The following is a 23,932-nucleotide window of genomic DNA, read 5'->3' as shown; positions in this document are numbered from 1 at the left end:
TTCCATCCGACCCGAAATTTCCAACTTGTCGGGGAGACAAGGAAAATCCGAGGCGACAGGAGGTACCGTTTCAAAGAGGAGGCGGCGACGAGGCCAGTGAGGTGGGGATAAAGCAGTGTAAAAGGCAGTAAAACTAACGCAGACTATAACAGGCCTAAGAGTGACAGCGTAGGTTAATCGAGGGGGCTACAGGCTCGCCGCTGGGCGCCACCAGCGCCTGCCAGAGGGGCGCCGGGTCAAAGGGCGCCCGGAGCAAAGCGGCCACCAGATTGGCTGGCGGGCGAGCGCGCAGGCGCCCGCGGTGGACCTCGTGCCTGCCGCCGCTGCTGGCGCCGCCGCCTCCAAGAGGTCTGACTCCTGCAGCTACTCACCAGGGTCGGGTAATTCACTTCTTGCAAGGACTCGGCCAGAGGAGAGGTTAAGACCGCGAACATAGAGCCGACTGCCGCCGCGCCCCGAGCCCAGACAGCCCCTCCTCCCCGAAGGCGCGCGCACAGCGTTCCGGGAGCTTTCAGGGGCGGGACGGGCGGGGGCGGGGTCACGGAGCGGGCGGGGCTCGGGGTCTTCCGGAGCCTCCGGTCGCGGGTCTAAGAGGACTAGGGCGGGAGCGGCGCGAAAGAAAGAGAGGACTGCGTTTTGGGGCGTTCTGTCAGAGGGGAAAGACGTGTGGATTGGAGTCAGACTGCACTCCCGCCCTATTTCTGCAAGTAGAACTCACTGCCTTTAGAAACGGTCTTCTGAGGCTCTGTTGGGAGGCTCTAACTGTATTACGGAGGACACATTTTTGTTTGTTTTTATGTGAAACGTTCAGAAGTTGCTTGCATCAAGTGCTTTACAAGTACACTGGTTTTCAAACTTTTTAAGTTGAGGAACTGTTTTGATTTTTGTAAAAATAGAACTTTACTTGGAAGCCCAAGGTAGGCAGATGCAGATGGCTTTTATAATTTGCGAATGTATTCTATAAAATCACATCTGTACTGAAGTACTAGAAATAATTGAGGATAAGTCAGATGTGAAGAGCAAGAACTTTTGAAATAGGATTACAACTGAAGGTTTCCATCTTACATGAGCTTCAGAAAACAAGAAAATGCTATCTTTGGTTACATAGTAACAGGAAGTCCTTATTCAAGCTAGAACTTGCTGATGTGAACAGTTTCATAAGGGCTCTCCTTAAAAAGATTTTGTACACCAATTTTAATTGGGAAATATACATATGAGTATATCTCATGTGCATATCTTAAAGAAGAATGAAAAATGCCCAGGTACCCACTACAGAGCTTAAGAAAAAAAAAAAAATGCCAGTATTTTTGGAGTCTTCTAGAAAGGACTCTCTAAAAACATCTCCTTCCTTCCGTTCACCATTATGCTGAATTTTATATTACTCATTCCGTTGTATTTCTGAAAATAGTTACATATGTACGATTCCCTAAAAATACTATTTTCCTAGTTTTATATTTTATATGTGAATCATTCTTCATTTTTCCCCTTTTTTCACTAATTTAGGTTTTGAGATTCGTCTGTATACAAGTCCATTTCCCATAAACTAGACTGGCACATCGTTACCCTTATGCTATTGTTAGACTTTTTAAGTTTTTGCTGACAAGAGCATCTGATTGCTCTTTTAATTTGCATTTTCCCTTTTGCTAAAGCCTGTTCTTAATTTTATCTAATTTTTTATTAAATTGCGTGCTTTTGAAAATTATTTTGTAGATAATATTTATTTTTTCTAGTTTAATTCTCTCTTGTAAGTTACATGTGTTGCAAATGTCTTCTCTTAGTTTATGGACTGTCTTTCCAGTTTTTATGATGTTTCTTGATTGCCAAAAGCTTTATGCTTCAGTATACAGCTTTTTGAATTTAATAATATTTTACATTTTAATTTTGTGCTTTTTGCTTTCTTGCTTACAAGATTCTTCCCAACATAACATCAGAAACTATTCTTTCTTCTACAAGTTTAAAAGTTTAATTGTAGCAACTTTAAACACAGAAAGGACAAATAATAATATAATAAACACCCATGCACTCAACTCTATGTATTAAAACATTTTGCAAACCCCTCCTCCTAATGATTCTTGTCTAAAATTGCCTTAATTATACTTGGCTCTTTACTCTTTCATTGAAATTTTAGGATGAGCCAGCCAAGATCCATTTAAAAAATTGGATTTCAATTGGGCATTTTATTCAACTTGAGAATTGCATTTAGAGATTTAGTGAAATGTCTTCTTATCTATGAACATGGTATATTTATTTTATTCAGGTACTTTATGTGCTACTATGCCTTGTAATTTATTGAATATCTTTCATTATATTGCCTCCTAGTTTTATTACTAAAATTAGAGATCTCTCTCTTTAAACCCTATTTTCTAATTGTTTAGTAACATTGTATTAAAAAAGCATCAATTTCAATATATTGGTACTATCTCCAGAAGCTTTGCTGAATTTTTTTGATTGCTTGCTTTATTTTCCTGTTACATCTTTGGATGGCCTATATAGGTAATCATATCATTTGTAAATAAGAATAATGGTTTCCTTCTTTCTCTCTTTCAAACCACTTATTATTCAGTTTTTTCTTTTATTTATTAACAGAGCATCCAGTGCAATGTTTAATGGAAGTAATAATGGCATTCTTGTCCCATTCCTCACTTTACTGCAATACTGCTAACATTTTATAATGATAACAATGTTTGCTGTGGGTTTTTGGTAAATACTTTATCAAGATTATTAAGTGTTCTGTTTCCAGTTCATAATGTATTGTTGTTTGCTTTTTTTAAACCATGAGTGACAGTTTAATTGATTAAATGCTTTTTCTGCATCTATTGAGATAATCATTGTTTCCTATTCTAATATATTTATGGGAATGATTAATACATTTTCTGATGTCAAATGAGAGGGAGAGGATTTTATTTTATAAATATGTTAATGCATGCTCACTTGCTTTAAAAACTGGGTACTTTATGACTGCCAGTGTAAATAAATTAGGCAAGCAGATTCTCATTGCATCACACTCTATTCATTGCACAATGGTGTTTATAAACTGGATTAGAATTGCTGCTAGTGCCCCATCTTGTAACTCTGACTGCTCTACCTATCCCCTGCTATTGTCAGGGAATGTTGAGATGGCAATGATAGAAATAATGTTGTTAATATTCTTTTTTTCTTTCACATCACTTTTTTTCACAGTGTTTTTATGTAGACTTTTTTTTTTTTACTTGACCACTGGAAAGTCAGCAATGTTTTGTTGTAATTATCACATATAGAATGTTTTTACATTCTGAATCTTGATTTTATTTTCAAATATGGGATGGCCATAATAACTGCCACATCCAATTTTTTTATCTCTCATATATACATATAGATTTAATTAGTTCAATAATTTCCTGAATGTAAACAATGTAGAATTTAGTAAATTAATAAGCACTGATGGGAAAGGTCTCCAAGATAAATGAGCAAGTGATTAGCATGTTAATACTTACAAGAGAAATTCACATTATATTAATATAAATTTTAAATATATATGTGCATGTATGATATATAAAAATATCTGAAAGGATATATGCGTTGTTACCTATAGGGATGTAACAGAAGGGGAATGAAGGAGAATTTTCTTTTTTACTCTCTGTAGTGCTGTTTTCTTTTTTAATATGAGCCCATATTTATGTATTTTTTAATTAAAAATACAGCACCAGAAGAATATGCCATTCATCTAATAGATGGTTTCTTGGAAAGAAAAAGAGCTGCATATAAATTCATTTGTGTAGTAAATAGACATTTTAAATGTGTTGCATCAGGGGTAATCAGTCACTGAGAGTCCAAAGACAAAAATGATCCAAAGAAGGAAGAATGGAGAAAAAAAAAAAATCCCCCATTTTTTTTTCTTTTTTGTCAAATTCTTGTATGGAAAGATTCTAACACAATAAACTAATAGTAGCCTTTGGTTTATCCTAATTAGCATTTATTAAAATCATAGTCCCCACCCCACAAGATCCTTCAGGTTAATCCTATCTTGCTACTAGAAAAGCAGCAGCCATTTATCTTATCTTTTGGCATCAGCATTGAAGAGTCTTCTTTGTATTTCCCAGACCTAAGCAGTTACACCTTCAACCATCTTTTTCTTGCCTCTATTTCAATGGGCCCTATTGTTTGTCTCCTGATTATTTCATGTCTATTTTTCCCCTGTCCTAGAAGTTTCATTAGTATTTCCTAGCCATATGCCATTTATACCTTTGCTCATTACTCCTGTCACTGAAGATGAGAAATCAATTTCTGTCCATATCCTCTCCACTTACATTAATCAGAGATATATTTTGTAAGCAGTAGAAATTGAATCTGGCAAACCTAAAAACAAATAGACTATGTAAAAAGTTACAGAATTTAGCATGAAGATGAAGGCTAGTACATTAGGTAATGGCAATGGATAGGAAACAAGAGGGGCTAGGAAACTGGGAACACAGCCTCATATAACAGTACAGATTAGGGCACTGCTGCTTTCAGGGCTGCACTGAACTCAAAGCTGCTGACACCACTATGAGTGACTTCTCAACTCTGTGTTGTCTACCTCGTTGCTTCAAGATTCAAATTTCGGATTGAGATCATTTGATTAGCTTACTCTAGGCTGTATGTCTTTTCCTCCTTAGCCTCCTTGAAGTAGAGCCCAGAACTTTTGGCTTTAATGGGAAATTGGGCACAAAACACAGAACACATTATTCTTACAAAACCTGAAGGATTTTTAGATTCTAAGTAGTAACAAAATAAAATAAACTAAATCCCCAAACAATAGTCCAATTATCCATCACAGTATGCTTCACTGTCCATATAAAGTCTACTTTCTCCCTTACTATTTTATACTTACTGTTTTATTCTCTTTTAATCCCTATACATTTATAGGGAGTAATATGAAACAGCAATAATTTCTTAACTAAATTGTTCTGTTCTTTTTATCATATCTTGTATCTATGAAGGTGTAACTAAGGTATTCCTTGACACAGTTTGGGATGCAAAGAATGTAACTCCAATAAGTGCCATGAGTAAAACACTAAAGTTTCCACCAATTTATAGCAGCAGATAATTCAGAGAGCCAAATTCATTGTTTCCCCTAATGCTCTGATCCTTTCACTGTACGTACCAGCATCCTGACAGCAAGGAATCCATTCTAACTCTATCCCACATAAATTCACGAACTATTATCAGACCAGGGAGAAAACGTGCCTTGGTAGGTCATGATTAAAATTCACTGGCCTCGTAGTGGTCACAGGTTTTAGGGTGACTTCTTGATGCATTAGATAAGGCTCTTCTAAGAATTGATGTACATAACCCAGAATTAAACTCAGTGTAGGTAACTTCTAACTAAACAGGCCAAGCCCCTTTGGTGAAAGTTTTTCTCATTCTCTGATCCAAGTACTTGCCCAGGTCATGGCCCTTTGAGTGACAGAGATGGGAGAGTGTTCTACCTTCCCAAATAAAGAAGGCAGAAAGTTCACCTCTGGTTGAATGGTGCTGTTAAATGCTAATGCATTGATTGACTAGATATGGAACATTTCTCCTTAAGGAAACCCTATCCTGAAGGAAACCCTATTCTGCAAACAGGCATGGTGGCAGCTAAGGCAGATGCATGTCTTTAGTGGAAACCAGAGCCAGCAGGGAGATGTAGCACTTCCTGAGTTCGGAAATGACTCCACCAGTTGATATAGGGCCTCTCAGTGTGTTGAAGGAAGGAAGTCCTATGTTTTATGATTGAGCATTAGTGTCATACTGCAGTCAGCCACTCCCCAAATGTTGCATCACTCAAACTCCAGGTTTCACAGAGAATTTCCTAAGGTATTAGGTTTGAGTTTCTTCCTTCATAGGATGCTATGGATTCTTTAACCAAACCAACCTAATCTTTCTCCTGCCATAGTACCACCTTCTCCTGCCATGCAAAAAGAAGCAGTTTGCAAAAGTCAGTAAAAGAAAAAAAAAATGCCTTGTTATTTCTCAAAATGATGAGCTCACTTGTCTTCTATTTATATAAGAGAGACCACAGTAATTCTTCTCAACAGTATCAGCTACAAGGTGATTTTCTGTGCCTGCTTATTCTAAGAAGTAGCTGGCAATTTCTCTTGTTAAAAGAGAAAAAGAAAAAAACATGCACTTACTCACTGATAAACATTTTTCTGTTAGAGAACCCAATTAAATAGCAGGTCTGTGTTGTGTACATCTTTTATACACCCTGTAATGCCAGGTTCCATGAAGGCAGTTCCAGAAATAGTCTAATTCAGAGCTGGGGCTCCAACTCCCAACACATAGTAGGTGCTTGTAGTAGGATGATAATAATTCCCAAAGATACAGAGGTCCTAATCCTCTGAACCAGTGAATAATAATTCAAATGGCAAAAGGGACTTTGCAGGTGTGAGGAAGGATCTTGAGATGAGAGTTGTCTTGATGGACCCTAAATATAGTCACACGTCTTTATAACAGGGAGGCAAAGGGAGATTTGACAAAGAAGGTGGCAATGGGACTACTGAAACAAAATGCTAGGCTGCTGGCTTTGAAGATCAGACTAGGGACCAAAAGTAAAGGAATGCAAGCATTTCATTCAAGCTCTAAAAGCCAGAAAAGGCAAGAAAAACCTTCAGAAGGGAGAGTGACCATGATAATACCTCAATTTCAGCCCAGTGAAACTGACTTCAGACTTCTGACCTCCTGAACTGCAGGAGAATAAATGTATGCTTTTTAAGCTACCAAGTTTCTGGTAATTTGTTCTAGCAGCCACAGGAAACTAATACAGTTTTCAACAAATATGTGTTGAATAAATAAATCAATGAATAGTAGGGATTCAATAAATATTACATTAATTATAAGATGCCCAGATTGGTTCTTTGAATGTGAGAGAAACATCATTCTTTAAATGTATCTGCAAAGTAAAAGCTAATTGCATTAATATAAACTGAGTTGTTATTTACCAATTTTTATTCTGGTTGTTTTTGTTTTGGTTTGTTGAGATGGGCAGATATGTTAGCTTCATAATAATTGGCTTTATTTGATTACGCATTTATTCACAATGTTGAGGGGTGCCTACTTTCAGAATACATATATTCATCACAAATCTCTACCTTCTAGGAGTTTGCCATCTACCAAGAAACACAGAGATATACAGTGTGTGGTTTATATTGATTATCTGCTTACCACTGTTTGGGTTACTTTAATTATTTTTGTATATGTCTATATCTCAAAAGAGTTTGTGCCCCTGCAAGGCAGTCTTTTCTGCATTCATCTATTTACAGCATCTATCACAATGCTTTCCACATAGCAAGACTTCAGAAATATTTAATTGAATGTATCTAGTGGCCAGAAATTCATGCTTTATTGACTGAATAAGGAATGAAGGAAACACAGTGTAAGAGTATGTGTGTGGGAGTGTGTGTGTGTGTGTGTTTATACATATGTATGATAATTTGGTGGTAACATTTTGTTGTTCTTCTTTCAAAATAAATTCCCTGAGTGTGATGTCTACTCATCTGTTAAAATAAAAGTATGCAACAATAAAAGCAAAGCTTATCAAGTTACCATTTATAATTTTACAGCAAATATTTATATATATAAATATGTATATAATATAAATTATTTTTATAGAAATATATGTATTCATATAATCTATATGTATTTATATATAATTTTATATGTATTCTATATATGTGCTATCTGTAGTATTTTATGATTCATAGAAAAAGATAATGTGCTCCCAAAAATACGTGCTAAAAATACATAATACAAATTTCATACATACATTTGCACTGCTTTTGTGGGTATGGAATTTGTTATGAGATACAGTGTATCTTTATTCCACAACATTGACTTTTTTTACAATTTGTATAACTTGATCATGAAAAGTATTGGAATAAAGATCAAAAGAATGTGAAAATACTGAGTATAAAATATTTTTCAAGTGAATATCAATGATATTATTTCATTAAAACGCAAGATAAGGAAATTTTATTCTGGGTTTATTTACCAAGGAACAAAATATTTTGGCTTCTCTTAATTTTTTCCCCTTCAATTGTGATTTCCTTCTGCATATGTTCAAGCTCCCCGGATAACTCATCTTCCTTGTTGTTCCTGTGGCATTTTTGCATCTAGACCTGAGATTTATTTTCCCTCAAGCTCCTACTGTGGGCAGCTCAGTGGTATTCTCTATATTCTAATATGTAGCTCCAAAACACTTACTGCCCGGCGGTACCTGGCTTAGGCTACTTATTAACTTCCTGTCTAATTTCCACAGTCTTACGTCTGCTGGAACATTGTTGGATTTTGGCAACTCATAGAATTTTAGACTATTAAGAGACATTAAGTTTGAGCTGGACACTGTTTATTTTACTTAGTAGAACAATCTCTTCTACAACATTCCAAACAGGTGGTAGCCATACATTGAACAGCCAAGAATAGGTGACTGATTCTCACAAAGTCAGGACAAATTGCTGCAAAGTTTTTATCAAAATAATTCTAAATGAATTTCCTTATTTCTTCCATACAGGTTTCCTAGCTCTCTTTATTGAGCTTTACAAAATACCATAATACCTCTTCTACAACAAAAATAAATAAATGAATATGTTTCTAACTTTCTTTCAAAACATTTTGACCCCTTTAAAAATTCTCTGCAACTTTGCAAAACATCTTGATAATATCTTTAAGTGTGACAGCCAGAATAGAATAAAGAAACGAGTTGCTGGTACAGAATACAATCTATTTTAGAAAATATTGTCAGTGCAACCTGGTATGCCCAGTCAGGAGGAAAGAAAAGGCACTGATTCTTCATATCAACCCCACTGTAAATTTTACGGGGAAAATTTCTGGTGAACACAATTCTGGGTGAACTAACTAATGTGGCTACACAACCTCTCTCCCACAGAAAGAAATGCTAAATCAGGTGTAATTTTAAAATATTTGGTTTTAATATGTAGCCTGAGAGGGAGAGAGAGAAAAAATGAGAGAGAAAAAAATTCTAAGTGTCAAGAACAAGTAGAAAATTTGAAGCCAGTGACTTGGTGGAGAAGATTAGATGTGGATGAAAGACTCTTTCCTAACTTCTGAAGCTGTAACATTCAGCCAAGGAAATGAGACAACTTATTCTTGCATCATAAGAATTTTTTAAAAACTGGACCGAATTACCAAGAGAACTTGCAAAGTTAATAATCATATTGAGATTGGTAACATGCTTCTACCAGAAATAATAGGTAAAGTATAAAACTATTAGAATATAGATTATTTCAATGAAGCACTTAAGGGAATTTATTTATTGTACATACATATCATCTTGTACCTGGAAAAATAATTCACTTTATTTTAAGAAAACATTAGTATGTACAAAACTTTAGCACATTCTAGGCCACTAAAGATTGTTTCAGGAAATACCAAATAACAACATATAAACTGTATTCTTTGACAAATATTTAATGAAATTAAAAAACAATAACAAAACAGTAGCCATTCATCAGGTATAGGAATGAAATGACACAGACCAATGATTCATGGATTAAAAAACTAAAAGTAGAGATTATATTTAGAATAAAATTATTTTAAAAGGACTTCATGTTAAAATATGAGCATTAATGTAAACTCAAAAAGTCAAAAAAAGGGAGAAATAGTGATAACAGGAGAAAGTAATAAAATAGAAAATAAAGATACCAGAGTCTTTAAAAAAAAAACAATTAAAAATAAATAGGCCTCCAACAGAAATGAGGGGGAGGGCAAAAAGAGAAAAGGAACAAATAATAGCAGGAATGGAAAAGGAGTAACAGAAGTACTGTAAGCTTTTAAAAAGTCATCAGAGAATGCTAAGAATAAATGCCAGAACATTTGAAAACTTAGATGTTAATTTTTAAAAAATGTATAAATGATGAAAGCACACTCAAGAATAGGAAAACTGGCCATGCACAGTGGCTCACACGTCCCAGCACTTTGGGAGGCCTAGGCGGGTGAATCACGAGGTCAGGAGTTAGAGACCAGCCTGGCCAAGATGGTGAAACCCCATCTCTACTAAAAATAGAAAAAATTAGCTGGGCATGGTGGCGGGCACCTGTTAATCCCAGCTACTTGGGATGCTGAGGCAGGAGAATCACTTGAACTGGGGAGGTGGAGGTTGCAGTGAGCCAAGATGGCACCACTGCACTCCAGCCTGGGTGATAGTGCAAGACTCCGTCTCAAAAAAAAAAAACAAAAAAAACCAAAGGGAACCTGAACAGACCAATAAAAATATATAAATTAAAGAATGGGTCATTAATCAAACATGTACTCACACTAACCAAAATAGTCATAATAATAGCATCAACTGCAGAGGCAATAGTGTGAATGATAATATCAAGAACCCATTAGGCATACAAAGTTTTACAAGAGGTACCTAAAAAATATTCAGGGAAACAAACAAAATAACTTTGTATCTCAGGCAAATAGGGCTAAATTTTACCTGAGTGGTGGGTATATGCATTTTATAGTTTTAGCAAATTAAAAATATTTTGTAATTTAAAAACTAAAGGAAGATCTAGGAGGAATTTGGGAACACTTGATAAGCAAGAATAATTTTAAGTATATTCTCCATGAAAGACTTTTCTAAGACTTGATTGGAGACTTAGCTTATCTCAGTGCATATTAGCTATTAGGTGTTCATAAATTATCCCAAGACACCTTTCTGTTTTCATTTAGGTCGCTTAGAAACTAGTAGTCTCAGAACATGGAGTGGAAGAGGTGATCATGGTAGCAACAGACTGAGGAGTGAATTTGCACATGAGGTAAGTGTAGGTAACTTTATCTACCGTGGTACAGGAAGTGTCCAGTTGAACGTGTAGAGTTAGCTGCCTAGTCAGTTGAGTTTAAGCACAAATCTTTGAGACCTAGGAGTATGGACCTTTTTATTAAAAATTGTCCTTAAATATTTTCTTAATTAATAACTTGTATATTGCCAATTCATCTTAGTAAGAAAATCTACTAGGGCAAGAGGACAGTCTTATAAAATCCTGTGTAGATCTCTAATGTCTCATTAGAATACATGGGAGAGTCATAAAAAGAAGAAATAAAGGTACTCAATATCTATAAAAGTAGTTTTGAGTCCTGAAAGGACAAAGGCCATGGCATTAAGATGACTGATAATATCCAGTTGTAGCCAGGATGTGGAATATGTATACTCTCACATTTCATTGGTGGGAATATTAATTGGTAGAACCTTCTTGAAGGGAAATTTGGCTGCACTACTCTTTGAGTGAGCTATTCTATTTAGCTATTTTTCCTACAAAATTATACCCATAATGAGAAAAAACTGCATACAGTGAGCTCTCTTTGTAAATGACATGAAAAGATGTCCATATATAGTTTTTAAGAAGAATGAATTTGCAAAATTATGTAGGTAGCTATGTAAAGATATATCTGTATCAATTTTATATGGTTGACATAATAAATTACCACAAGTTAAGTGGCTTAAGCAATGCAAATTTATTATCTCACAGTTCTGTAGGTCAGAAGTCAGACATGGGTCTCTCTATGCTAAAATCAAGGTGTCATCAGGGTTGCCTTGCTTACTGGAGGTTCTTGGGGAGATTGTTTCCTTGCTTGTTCAATTTTTTTTTTTTTGGCAGATTTCAGTTGTATAACTGAGGTATATGTTTTCTTGCTGGCTATATACTGAAGGCAGTTTCCAGTTCCTAGGGGCCTCCATGTTATCTGGCTCATGGCTCTCTGCCTCCATTGTCAAAGCCAGCAATGTCAGATCCAGTTCTTCTCATATCACATTTATCCGACCCACTCATCTGCTTTCCTCTTTCACATTTAAGGATATCAGATTATATTGTGTCCAACTGAATAATCCAGGATAACCAACCCATCTCAGAATCTTTAACCTGAATCACATGTGCAAAGCTCCCTTGTCATGTAAAGTAACATAGTCACGGGTTTTGGGCAATAGGGTGTGTACATATTTGGGGGCCCATTATTCCACCTACCCCAGTATCTGTAAGTACATTTAATATAAATTATATTATATAAATATATAGACATATACAAATATGTATACATACAGGAATGAGGAAAGAGAGAGAGAGAACATCAACAACAAAAAACAAATGTGTATGTGTCTAAATTTTTAGAAATAAACATACCAAACACTTTAACAGTGTTTTTTATGGAAAGTGGGTTTCAGTTTTTATATATACTTTTAAGAATGGTTTGTATTTGTACAACAAGTACACATTAATATTGCACTTTAAAAGGTAAAAAAAAAAATTAATTGATCAATTAGGCTCAAGCACTTGATCAAATTCAGTTGCTATATTTCCTAGTATAAACACCTAGGGAAAGAAACAATCTCTAAGTAAAATATGTGTTCCATGAATTATTCATCAAAATAAATGGCAGACTTCACTGTAGGTGTTATGCTCTAAATTGAAGAAATTAACCTTTAAAGTATTGATTGGCTGAATTGCTGCATGTCTAAATAGAGTGGCAATTCTCAGTACATAATAATCATAACAGTACTACTACTAACTCCTGCAATCATAGTAAAAATATAAAAATAGTTTCTTTTATATTTTATCACTCTCAAAACATTTTCAATTACATTACTCTTATAAATTCTGAAAACAATCTTTAATATTAAGTAGGCAGCATAGAAAATTATCACATTTTGGAAGGAAAAATATTTAGAGGACCTAGATAAGACTTGCTCAAGGTCCAATAGGCCAAAATTATGCAGAACCAAACTATGTACTTAGATTATCTGTTTTAGGAATTATGTACAATATAAAAATAAATAAGACTTCTTCCCTCATGAAGTTAACAGTCTATGAACGGGGATAAGACATGCATGTAGATGGCTTCACTCAAAGCAAAAAGTCATGAGTGTTATTTAAAAGGGTTCCAATGAAGTGTTGTAAGAGTTCAGAGAAAAGTTATTTGGAGGGGGCGGTTACTCACACAAGTACTATTTATACTGGGTATTAAATAATAACTAATTATGGAATATTTTCTATAAACAAGAATGGAGTAGTAGTGTGACAATATCAAAGCAGGATTGAACAAGAGTGGCTCTTTTGGAGGTAATGGCAAGGAGAAGCCAGAGAGAACCAAGAGTTATTGTGCAATTAGAATGAGCAGCAGAAGACAAATGAGAGAAAAGAATCAAAGGTGACTCTATATTGTTCCTTCTAGATACATAGGCTAATGGAGTTGCTGGCAAGGCATGGGAAACATTTTCTCACCTTCTCTGACTTCTCAAACCTGCTGTACAATTGTTACTGCCCCCAGCACTCCTCAGGAATGGCTTTTCACAAAGTCTCCAGTGATTTCCTTGCACTAAATATATTTTCAGTCTATACCATACTTGATATCTTGGCTATATTCAGCTCTATACTCAGCTCCATCCATCTTGAACATTTTCTCCCTCTAGTTTCCTTGACCTCACATTCTCCAATTTGACATTAGGCATCCATGTAAAGTGCTTACTGCACTCAATCCTCTGTGCACACTCACATGTTCTAAACATATTACATTGAGTCCTAATATTATTTCTCTTACTTTTCTTAAACTCCACAATTCCCCTGTAGACTTCTCTTTCTTGGTCTAGATATTAAATAGACTCTCTTCTGTCTAGGCGCTCTCTCATATGATACATACTCACTGTTGGAAGTCTCTTTTCATTTTCATGCCTTCAATAACCACTTTGTGCTCTTCTTGTCCATATCTCAGTGGAAAGTATCCTTATACATCTTATAGATCAAGCCATAATTATAGATCTTATAGATCAAGCCATAATTTTTGGCCTCTTTTTGCCCCTCAGAGAAAATATAAATCTTTCAAAATAATTTTACTTTAACTTTTCTCTATTTCTTTCCCTATTAACTTTAACTTTTCTCTATTTCTAATATCACCACTCCGATGAAATATTTTATTATCTTTCATGTAAGATCTCTCATTCTGATTGATCTTTCACCTGCCTTTGGCCTTTCAATACGACCTCCACACTGCAGTCAGAATGATCTTTCTAAAAATCAAATTGATCATGTGATTCCTGTCCTTATAAACTTCCAGTACTTTCTCTGTCTCTCAGGATAAAGTCCAAATTCTATAACACAACATATAGAACCCTTATGGATTTGGCTGGTGATTACCCTTTCACTCTCAAAACTCACTACTCCATACTCCCTTCACTTTAGCTGTCATGAACAATTTTCTGTTTCTAGACTTATTTGTGTTCCATGTTTGTTCTTACACCCACACTGCTGTTCTCTCCTTCTCCCCTTTACATGGCTAATTACCATTCAAGCCTTAGTGCTCAACTTAGACATTATTCCTTTTAAGAAATTTTTCTGACACCCAAGTTAAGACTAGGTTCCCCATTTTGTTCTTCATCCTATCCCAAACTCATTATATCTTGGCCTTATCATGTTGCATGGTATTTGTCTGCTTACTTATATGCATGTGTGTCTCTTAATTTTGTGCAAACTTCTGCGGGAGAATCAACTTATCTACCTCTTTCACTGATTACCCCCAGCAAAAGGAGCTGATACAAAGGAGGTATTTGATAAATACAACAATGAATAAATAAACAAATGAACATCTGAATGAACAGGTAGAGACATTTGGGAAGGTAGAAGATGATGATCTCAGTATTGGGCATGTTGCTTTGACTAAAGGCATTACCAGAATATTCAAGCAGGAGCAGGAAATCATCTGCATGGGTAAAGCAGAGCTTATGGGAAGTACAAAAGTAGAGAGTGAGATCTGAGAGCCATCCACAAAGTAGAGAGAGTTGAAGCCATAAGACTAGATGAAATTGGATATAGAAAATATAGATGAAAAGAGAAGACAGGTAACGATGAAACATTTGGAAATACCTATATCAATTTTTAGCTGAAAGCACAGTACACCTGAAATCAAGTGAGTAAAAACTCCATTAAGGATTCTAGGCCAAAAAAAAAGGACTCCAGGCAGTTAAAAATTAATAAGAATTAATGTTTGAGAAGAAAAAGCTGTTGACAATGACTTCCAGACAAATAAATGTATTAAACACTGGTATACCTAAACACTTTGACTACCTAATGCTCTTAATTACCTGGTAATTAAAGGCTAAAATGTCTAAAGGAACATGAAAATAGTGAGCCTATATGGTGTAGGAGCCATGGCTAATCAGTCTACTTTGAACTTGAAGTAATTTACTTTAAAACAAATCAAGGAAGATGCATTGCTTCTTCTGAAGAGTAGTGTGACATTACAGAAAGTAAATACAGGAAATTCTGGCGCTTCATAATTTTCAGTAGGGAGGAATGAAGGCAATGGCAAACACAGCCTAGAGCAAGCCAGACCCTTACTTTCTCTGATAAGCAGCTTTTGGAATTATCTGCACTGGGAGATGTACAAGAAAGTAAGCTACTCAAAAAGGAAATCAGCATGTGGTAACTTTTCTCTGATCTACCGATTCTTCCTAAAGCTTGGGCACTAACCTTGAAAAGGCGATTGGATACCATGATATTCCTAGACTGAAGGCTGGGCCAAATGGAAAAGGAGATACAGAGAACTGGCCCCTAGTACAGCAACCTTAAATGACAGAGGAAATCATACACAGATTAAATTGTTCCACTAAATCTGCTCATGCCATACCCTCCTTTTAATTCTTTTTAGAATGCTGGATTATTAAAACTTACACTAATTGCCTTTCCAGTTTAAAACATTAGAGAGATGTTCCAAAAAATATACAAATATACTTGGCATATTGTATGTATATACATACATACGCATATGTGTGTGTGTGTGTGTGTGTGTGCAATGTGTAATGTGTAGTACACATGAAATATATTTCAGGGGTGCAATGAAGACATCAAAAAGGTTTTCTCCCATGTGCTGTTTGGACAAATACCAGGCCATAAATGACCCCTCTTCATTCAAGAAGGAGAAACAAAGATGAAAATACAAAAAGGAATTGATTTTTCTAATAACAGTAGTAGAACAAAACTGTCTAAAGATTGTTCTCAAAAAAATCTTCGTTTAGAAACAAAAATTTTTAAAATGTGCCTGTATTATACTGTCAAAGAAATTCACAAGGACTCTTACAGCAAAAATATAAGATGAAGTGATGAACAAAATACTGGGTTCAAATTCTACAAAACACTCTTTAATATTCCTTAATTTTATGGGATTTGGGCTGAAGATGCATATTATAAGTGAGACTTCATTCCCCACCACCTGTCAAAGCAAGCGACTATGGACGTCAGACTGTATGAGTGGCTAGACAGGAAACTACCCATAGAAAGATACTTTGTTATGCTTCTCTGGTCTGGTGGTGGGCTAACAGTAGGGGTTTTTATAAGATAAAGGGGCATGTAAAACTTGGATATGAGAGTGCACCAAAATTGCTTAGACCAAAATCCGTAAATAAAGACCTACACGTAGAAAGGTAGAAGTAAAGATAAGGAGAAAAGAAAGAGAGATCAGACTGTTACTGTGTCTGTGTAGAAAGAAGTAGACATAAGAGACTCCATTTTGTTGTGTACTAAGAAAAATTCTTCTGCCTTGAGATGCTGTTAATCTGTAACCCTAGCCCCAACCCTGTGCTTGCAGAGACATGTGCTGTGTTCACTCAAGGTTTAATGGATTTAGGGCTATGCAGAATGTACTTTGTTAAAAAAGTGCTTGAAGGCAGTATGCTTGTTAAAAGTCATCACCATTCTCTAATCTCAAGTACCCGGGGACACAATACACTGTGGAAGGCCACAGGGACCTCTGTCTAGGAAAACCAGGTATTGTCCAAGGTTTCTCCCCATGTGTTAGCCTGAGATATGGCCTCCTGGGAAGGGAAAGACCTGTAAAGTGTCTGTGCTGAGGAGGATTAGTAAAAGACAAAAAGCCTCTTTGCAGTTGTGATAAGAGGAAGGCATCTGTCTCCTGCTCCTCCCTGGGCAATGGAATGTCTCGGTGTAAAACCCGATTAGGTGTTCTATTTACTGAGATAGGAGAAAACCGCCTTAGGGCTGGAGGTAAGACTGCTAGCAGCAATACTGCTCTTTAATGCACCGAGATGTTTGTATACGTGCACATCAAGGCACATCACCTTTTCTTAACCTTGTTTATGACACAGAGACCTTTGTTTACATGTTTTCCTGCTGACCCTCTACCCACTATTACCCTATTGTCTTGCCACATCCCCCTCTCCGAGATTGTGGAGATAATGATCAATAACTACTGAGGGAACTCAGAGACCAGTGCTGGTGCTGGTCCTCTGTATGCTGAGCGCCAGTCCCCTGGGCCCACTTTTCTTTCTCTATACTTTTTCTGTGTGTCTCTTTCTTTCCTCAGTCTCTCGTCCCACCTGACGAGAAACGCCCACAGGTGTGGAGGGGCCACCCCTTCATACAAAGGAAATAGGCACTCATGCAACAAAGAGAATACCAACATCGTGCTATTATTATTATTATTTTTGTCTCTTCAACAATGTGGCAAATTTTCCATAAAATGGAAGAACAGTTTATATTACAAGTTCTTGCAACAAGTGGTGAATATAGCATCTGATGAAGTAATTTAAAAAATAACAATCCTGTTGCTTGATAGTCTGAAATAATAGGTCTTACTCTCCTTAGGCAGCTAAACAACTAAGCAGATAATAAAACGTTATACTCCTCCATCCCCTTCAACTTCGTTCTACGTGAATGATAAAATGAAGCACAATAAATAGAAGACTTAGAAGAATTCTACGAAATTCTTGTATCACATAAGTTATTTTCTTTGAAAATTGCAAATGGTACCCTCTCTGGGCTGAAAAATAGTAGAAAAAAATCCTTTCCTTTAGACTAATCAAGACTTTCCCCTAACCTCACTCTCTTTCACCCTCCAGTTTTGTCTTGCTGTTTTTCATTGACGGAACCCAATTGGAAATCAGAATACAAGGGCACTCGATTATTTCAGTTCACAGAGGACTTCTTCCTGTGGCACGGAACATGGTGGGGAAAGGTACAAAGTAGACCTCGAGAAACAAACAGCATGGTGACCAGTCACAAAATGTATACAGAAAATTAACAGATTTTTTTTCCTTGAAGAGATCAAATCTAAAAAACAGTATAAAAATAAGAATGTGCAGGATCTATATAAAGAAATCTATACTCTACCAAGGTACCTGAAAAAATACACAGATAAATGAAGGCTTATGGCTTGATTTTAGGTATAAAAAGTTAATGTTTAAAGACATCCATTTATCCACCTGGATCAACATGGTCATTATTTTTTAAATCAAAGTCCCAAGAGCTCCATTTCACAACCTGAAACTATTTAAAATCATGTTAGAAAATTAAATAGTAAGAAAATACTAGAAAAAATCAGAAGAATGAGTAGAATCATAGAGCTACAATAATTAAAATAGGATGGTTTGGGGGGAAAGATCAGTAAGTTAGATTAATGAAATTGCATAGAAAAGCAAGAAATTGATTATTATATTTCTATGGGCACGTGAAAACTGTGGCATTTCTAATCACAGGGGAACTTATAGATTATAAGATAAAAGACATTAGGCCTATTGGATAACTAGTTTAGAGAAAAGAAAATTCAGTTAAGATCTGACCTCCAGAAAAAAATGTAAATAGATTAAATGTGTATATGTAAAATCAAAAAAATCATAAATATATAAATAAAATTCGATAAGTGTTTCTATATTTCAGATGTGGGTCTACACGGTAATTTTATAATAAATCAATTAAAAGATATACTAAAATCATTTTAACTGGGTGAAAACCATTTTCACTCACTTAATTTTTTAAAATGGTGAAATCCACTCATAAACAGTAGCCAGAAATCAAAGTCAGAAGGCTAGTATGTATTTTAAAAGCTAAAGGGTTAGCTTTATGAGTGTCCAACCTATGGAGTCACACAGGACCATAGTTAATAATGGCCCCATACTTGGTTTGATATTCTGCTGTCACAGTCTTGAAATCCTTAACAATTTTTGAACAAAGAGCCCTGGATTTTCGTTTTGCACTCAGTCCTGCAAATTAGGTAGTGATCCTAGTTAACCTTCCCATATACTGAGTGAAATACAAATTAAAACCTGAATTTAAAAATTGTTTTTAGGTTGAAAACAGTAAAATAAAAACACTTATTTTTTTTACTTGACAACATCAAGAATGCAGAAAAAGAAACACTCATATACCTTTAGTTCAACCATTTGCAAATACTCAAGAATCATATATCAAAATTTAAAGTGAATACTTTTTATTGAGCATTTTTTTCTACAGGAATACATCTACAGGAACTAATTGAACCCATACATAAAAATCAGGATATTTATCACAGTATTGCTAATAATAACAAAAATATGTGAACCAATCTAAATGTTCATAAAAATTGGTTATATATTGAAGGATACATTTCTGTAGTTTCATTTATGCTTCAACCTTAAATGTGATATAAATATACGTATAAACACACACATTTGAAATGTAAAGATGTACAGTAGAGTGATATGGAAAGATACTCATGATTCATTGTTACGTGGAAAGCCAACTATGTAACAGCAAAGATAGTGAAATGCTACAGGTAGCTATACAGAACTTTTTATATATAGGTATAAAAATGTGTGAAAAGAAAAACAAAGATATTTTTATCCAGAATTACAGGAACTTTTATTTTCTTGTTGCAATTTTAGATAGCCTTCCTTTTAACAATGGGCTTTTATTTCTATTAAAATAGAAAAATAAATCAGCTTGAACTAATAAGAACTGGGTCATTTATGGCTGTGATCATTTAAATATTTAAATAAATAATTTCCAAAAATAGTTTTTTTTTAATAAAACAAAGGAATTAATGTAAACAGTTTGGAAAGAAAAGTTCAATAACTTTAAAAAGTTATGTTGTTTCAAACATGTCAATTATACAGCTAAAAATTGGGGGGTGTAAGTATGAGTATACTAGTTTCCTAATCTTAAAAATCAGCAATTACATCTATACTGCTTCAGCCCTGACACAGATAGGTAGAAGAATATAGGTTTCATTTTATTTTTGCAAAGCATAAAGGTAGTCAAATTTACAAAGATTTTGAGAAGCATAGAAAATAATTTCAGATGGTACATGATTATGAGATAGAAACGTGAGGTAGTATGTCTTGAACTGGAGTGAAGAATAGTACTTAATGTGAAAAATAATAATTTATACAGATTCAAATTCAATTAAAAAGGAAACCATATCACAATGAACTGCAGAAAATTTTAGTCTTTCATCTAAAATGAGAACACACAGAATGTAGCTGAATCCAGATGATGTATTACAGTCATTGAGTTAATTCTCTATGCTGATTAAAATAAAGACATAATCTCCCATAAATTGCTTCCTGATATTCCTTTAAGTTGTTTTACTCGAAGGAGATTTAAGATGGAGAAATATAGCAGACATCTAAATGCAGGACCACCTGCAGGTTGAGTCTCAGAAGTCTGATGAGTAGAGATACTTCAGTCAGGTGTCTGATGCAAAACATCACATTTCTATCATCATTTTCAACTGGAAAGGGGCTTCTTGGAGGTAATCTAGGACTATATGGTAGTCAGATTGAAAAGTAACATAATACAAATTTCATCTGTATATTTGAACTATTAAAATTTACTTTAAAAAATTATTGGATATTTAGTCATCTTGCCAAAATCACTTAAAGTATATTAAGTTATTTTATGCACTCTTTGGAAACATTTTTACCTATGTAATCAAAGTGGTAGAATAAGAAACATTATATAAAAATTCAAAAGTTGAATCCACTTTGTCTGTATTCATTATATTGACAGCTGGATAAAATAAAATAATTAAAGAACTTATGCCTTTCAGAACATTAACAGTTTCTAACTGCTTCAGTTATTCAAGATAAGTTCTGGATATCTATACAGCATAGTGACCATAAGTAGCAATACTATTTTATTGTTAAAATTTATTAAGATAGTAGGTCTTATGTTAATTCTTTCTAACACACAAACACACACAGATTAAAAAAAAGGGAGTGGGAAGAAACTTTTGGAGGTGATGGATATTTATAACCTTGAAGATGGTGATGCGTCATGGATGTATACTTACTGCTAAACTTATGAAGTTGTATATGCTAAATACGTACAGCGTTTTACATGTCAATCATATGTCAATAAAGTGGTTTAAAACAAAAACAGAAACAAATCTACATTAATTGTAAATGCTTATAAGTTATCAAAAGCAATACTGAATTAACGAGTGGTGATTTGTGAAAAATGTTTTTTTTAATGAAGCTGACCCTATACATAGGTGGATGCTTTAGTGAAAAAAATTTGTTGATGCCTGTGAAAACTTCAGACAATAGGTGGCCAAATGTAAAAAACAAAACTGCTGCTGATTTTCTTTAGTGGGTTTCTGTAGATCATAAGCATAAGGAGTAGCCGTTGTGTTTTTTAAAAAATTCAGATACTCATACTGAATGGGCAAAAGCTGGAACCATTCCCCTTGAAAACAGGCAAAAGACAAGGATGCCCTCTCTCACCTCTCCTATTCAGCATAGTATTGGAAGTTCTGGCCAGTGCAATGAGGCAAGAGAAAGAAATAAAGGGTATTCAAATAGGAAGGAGGAAGTCAAACTTTGTTTGCACATGACATGATCCTGTATCTAAAAAACCCTATAACTCAGCCCGAAAGCTTCTTAAGGTGATAAGCAACTTCAGCAAAGTCTCAGGATACAAAATCAATGTCCCAAAATTGCTAGCATTTCTATACACCAAAAACAGTCAAGCAGAGAACCAAATCATGAATAAACTCCCATTCACAGCTGCCACAAAAAGAATAAAATACCTAGGAATACAGCTAACAAGGGAAGTGAAGGACCTTTTCAAGGAAAACTACAAACCACTGCTCAAAGAAATCAGAGATGACACAAACAAATGCAAAAACATTCCATGCTCGTAGATAGGAAGAATCAATATCGTGAAAATGGCCATATTGCCCAAAGCAATTTATAATTTGATGCTACTTCCATTAAACTACCATAGACATTCTTCACAGAATTAGAAAAAAACTATTTTAAAATATGGAACCAGAAAGGTGCCAGAATAGCCAAGACAATCCTAAGCAAAAAGAAGAAAGCTGGAGGCATCATGCTGCCTGACTTCAAACTATCTACAAGGCTACATTACCCAAAACAGCATAGTCCTGGTACAAGAATAGACACATAGACCAATGGAACAGAATAGAGAACCCAGAAATAAAACCAAACACCTACAACCATCTGATCTTTGACAAACCTGACAAAAACAAGCAATGGGGAAAGGATTCCCTATTTAATAAATGGTGCTGGGAGAACTGGCTAGCAATATGCAAAAAAATGAAACTCGAACCCTTCCTTATACCACATACAAAAATCAACTCAAGATGAATTAATGACTTAAATGTAAAATCCAAAACTATAAAAACCCTAGAAGAAAACCTAGGCAATACCATTCAGGACATAGGCATGAGCAAAATTTTCATGACAAAGATCCAAAAAGGAATTGCAACAAAAGCAAAAGTTGACAAATGGGATCTAATTAAAGAGATTCTGCACAGCAAAATAAACTAGCAGAGCAAAATAAACTATCAACAGAGTGAACAGACAATGTACAGAATGGGAGAAAATTCTTGTAATCTATTCATCTAACAAAGGTCTAACATTCAACATCTACAAGGAACTTAAACAAATTTACAAGAAAACAACAGACAATCCCATTGAAGAGTGAGCAAAGAACATGAACAGACACTGCTCGAAAGAAGATATGCATGCGATCGACAAACTTATGAAAAAAAGTTCAACATAACCTGTCATTAGAGAAATGCAAATCAAAACCTCAATGAGATACTATCTTACACCAGTTAGAATGACTGTTATTAAAAAGTTGAAAAAACAACAGATGCTGCCAAGGTTGTGGAGAGAAAGAAACACTTCTACACCATTGGTGGGAGTGTAAACTAGTTCAACCATTATGGAAAACAGTGTCGCGATTCCTCAAAGACCTAGAGGCAGAAATACCATTTGACCCAGCAATCCCATTACTACGTATATACCCAACGGAATATAAATTATTCTATTATAAATATGCATGCAGACGTATGTTCATTGCAGCAGTATTCACAATAGCAAAGAGATGGAATCAACCTAAATGCCCATCAATGATAGACTGGATAAATAAAATCTGGTACATATATACCATGGAATACCATGTAGCCCTAAAAATGAACCAGATCATGTCCTTTACAGGGACATAAATGAAGCTGGAAGCCTTTATCCTCAGCAAACTATCACAGGAACAGAAAACCAAATACCACATGTTCTCACTTATACGTGGGAGCTGAATGATGAGAACAAATGAACACATTGTCAGGGGAACACACACTGGGGCCTGTCGGAGGGTGGGGGGTAGGAGGAGGAAGACCATCAGGAAGAATAGCTAATGAATGCTGAGCTTAATTCCTAGGTGATTGGATGATCTGTGTGGCAAGCCACCATGACACATGTTTGCCTATGTAACAAACCTGCACATCCTGCACATGTACCCCAGAACTTAAAATAAAAGTTGGAAAAAAAATTCAGATGTTTAGGCCCTGCTTCAGAATTACCAAATAAAAATTTGTGGGGTAAGACCTAGGAATCTGATTTTTTTTTGCCCAAACCTTACCAAATCCTTGAAGTAGCCTTGTACATTAACCTCTGGGAAGTGCTGCTTATAGGGTCATAGGCAAGAATCAAGGGGAGAGGAAAAAGGAAAGTCATGGAGGAGTAAACAAGGGTCATCAGTTTGTTCTTTGAGAGCAGCTGACTTCAGATGTCTCATATGCCATGCTACATTAAGTCTCAATTCTTTGAAGACAACATGATGAGAGTTAAATGGAGAGTTAGGTGCACAGAATAGGGTGAGGGTGGAGGGTGCAGGAACCTGCTTTATCAGCAGTTTTGGAGACAAAACTT

The 23,932-nt window shown here is 35.3% G+C and overlaps 1 protein-coding gene and 1 long non-coding RNA gene across 2 annotated transcripts in view; one reads left to right on the top strand and one right to left on the bottom strand.

Annotated features, from left to right (window-relative positions):
* The window catches only part of MANEA (mannosidase endo-alpha), a 38,790-nt gene extending 31,226 nt beyond the window's left edge, over positions 1 to 7,564 (bottom strand). Inside the window, exon 1 of the mRNA XM_003824376.6 lies at positions 372 to 7,564. The gene's annotated coding sequence lies outside the window, so the exon portion shown is untranslated. The remainder of the gene's footprint in view (positions 1 to 371) is intronic.
* On the top strand, positions 576 to 23,216 carry LOC103787074 (uncharacterized). The gene is made up of 3 exons (XR_612849.6): positions 576 to 917; positions 10,672 to 10,757; positions 17,840 to 23,216. It is a non-coding gene; the product is annotated as an uncharacterized LOC103787074 (long non-coding RNA).
* The last annotated feature ends 716 nt before the right edge of the window (positions 23,217 to 23,932 follow it).

The sequence above is a fragment of the Pan paniscus genome, chromosome 5 (genome assembly GCF_029289425.2).
Source record: "Pan paniscus chromosome 5, NHGRI_mPanPan1-v2.0_pri, whole genome shotgun sequence".
Lineage (NCBI taxonomy): Eukaryota > Metazoa > Chordata > Mammalia > Primates > Hominidae > Pan > Pan paniscus.
This window is presented reverse-complemented; position numbering and strand designations above follow the sequence as displayed.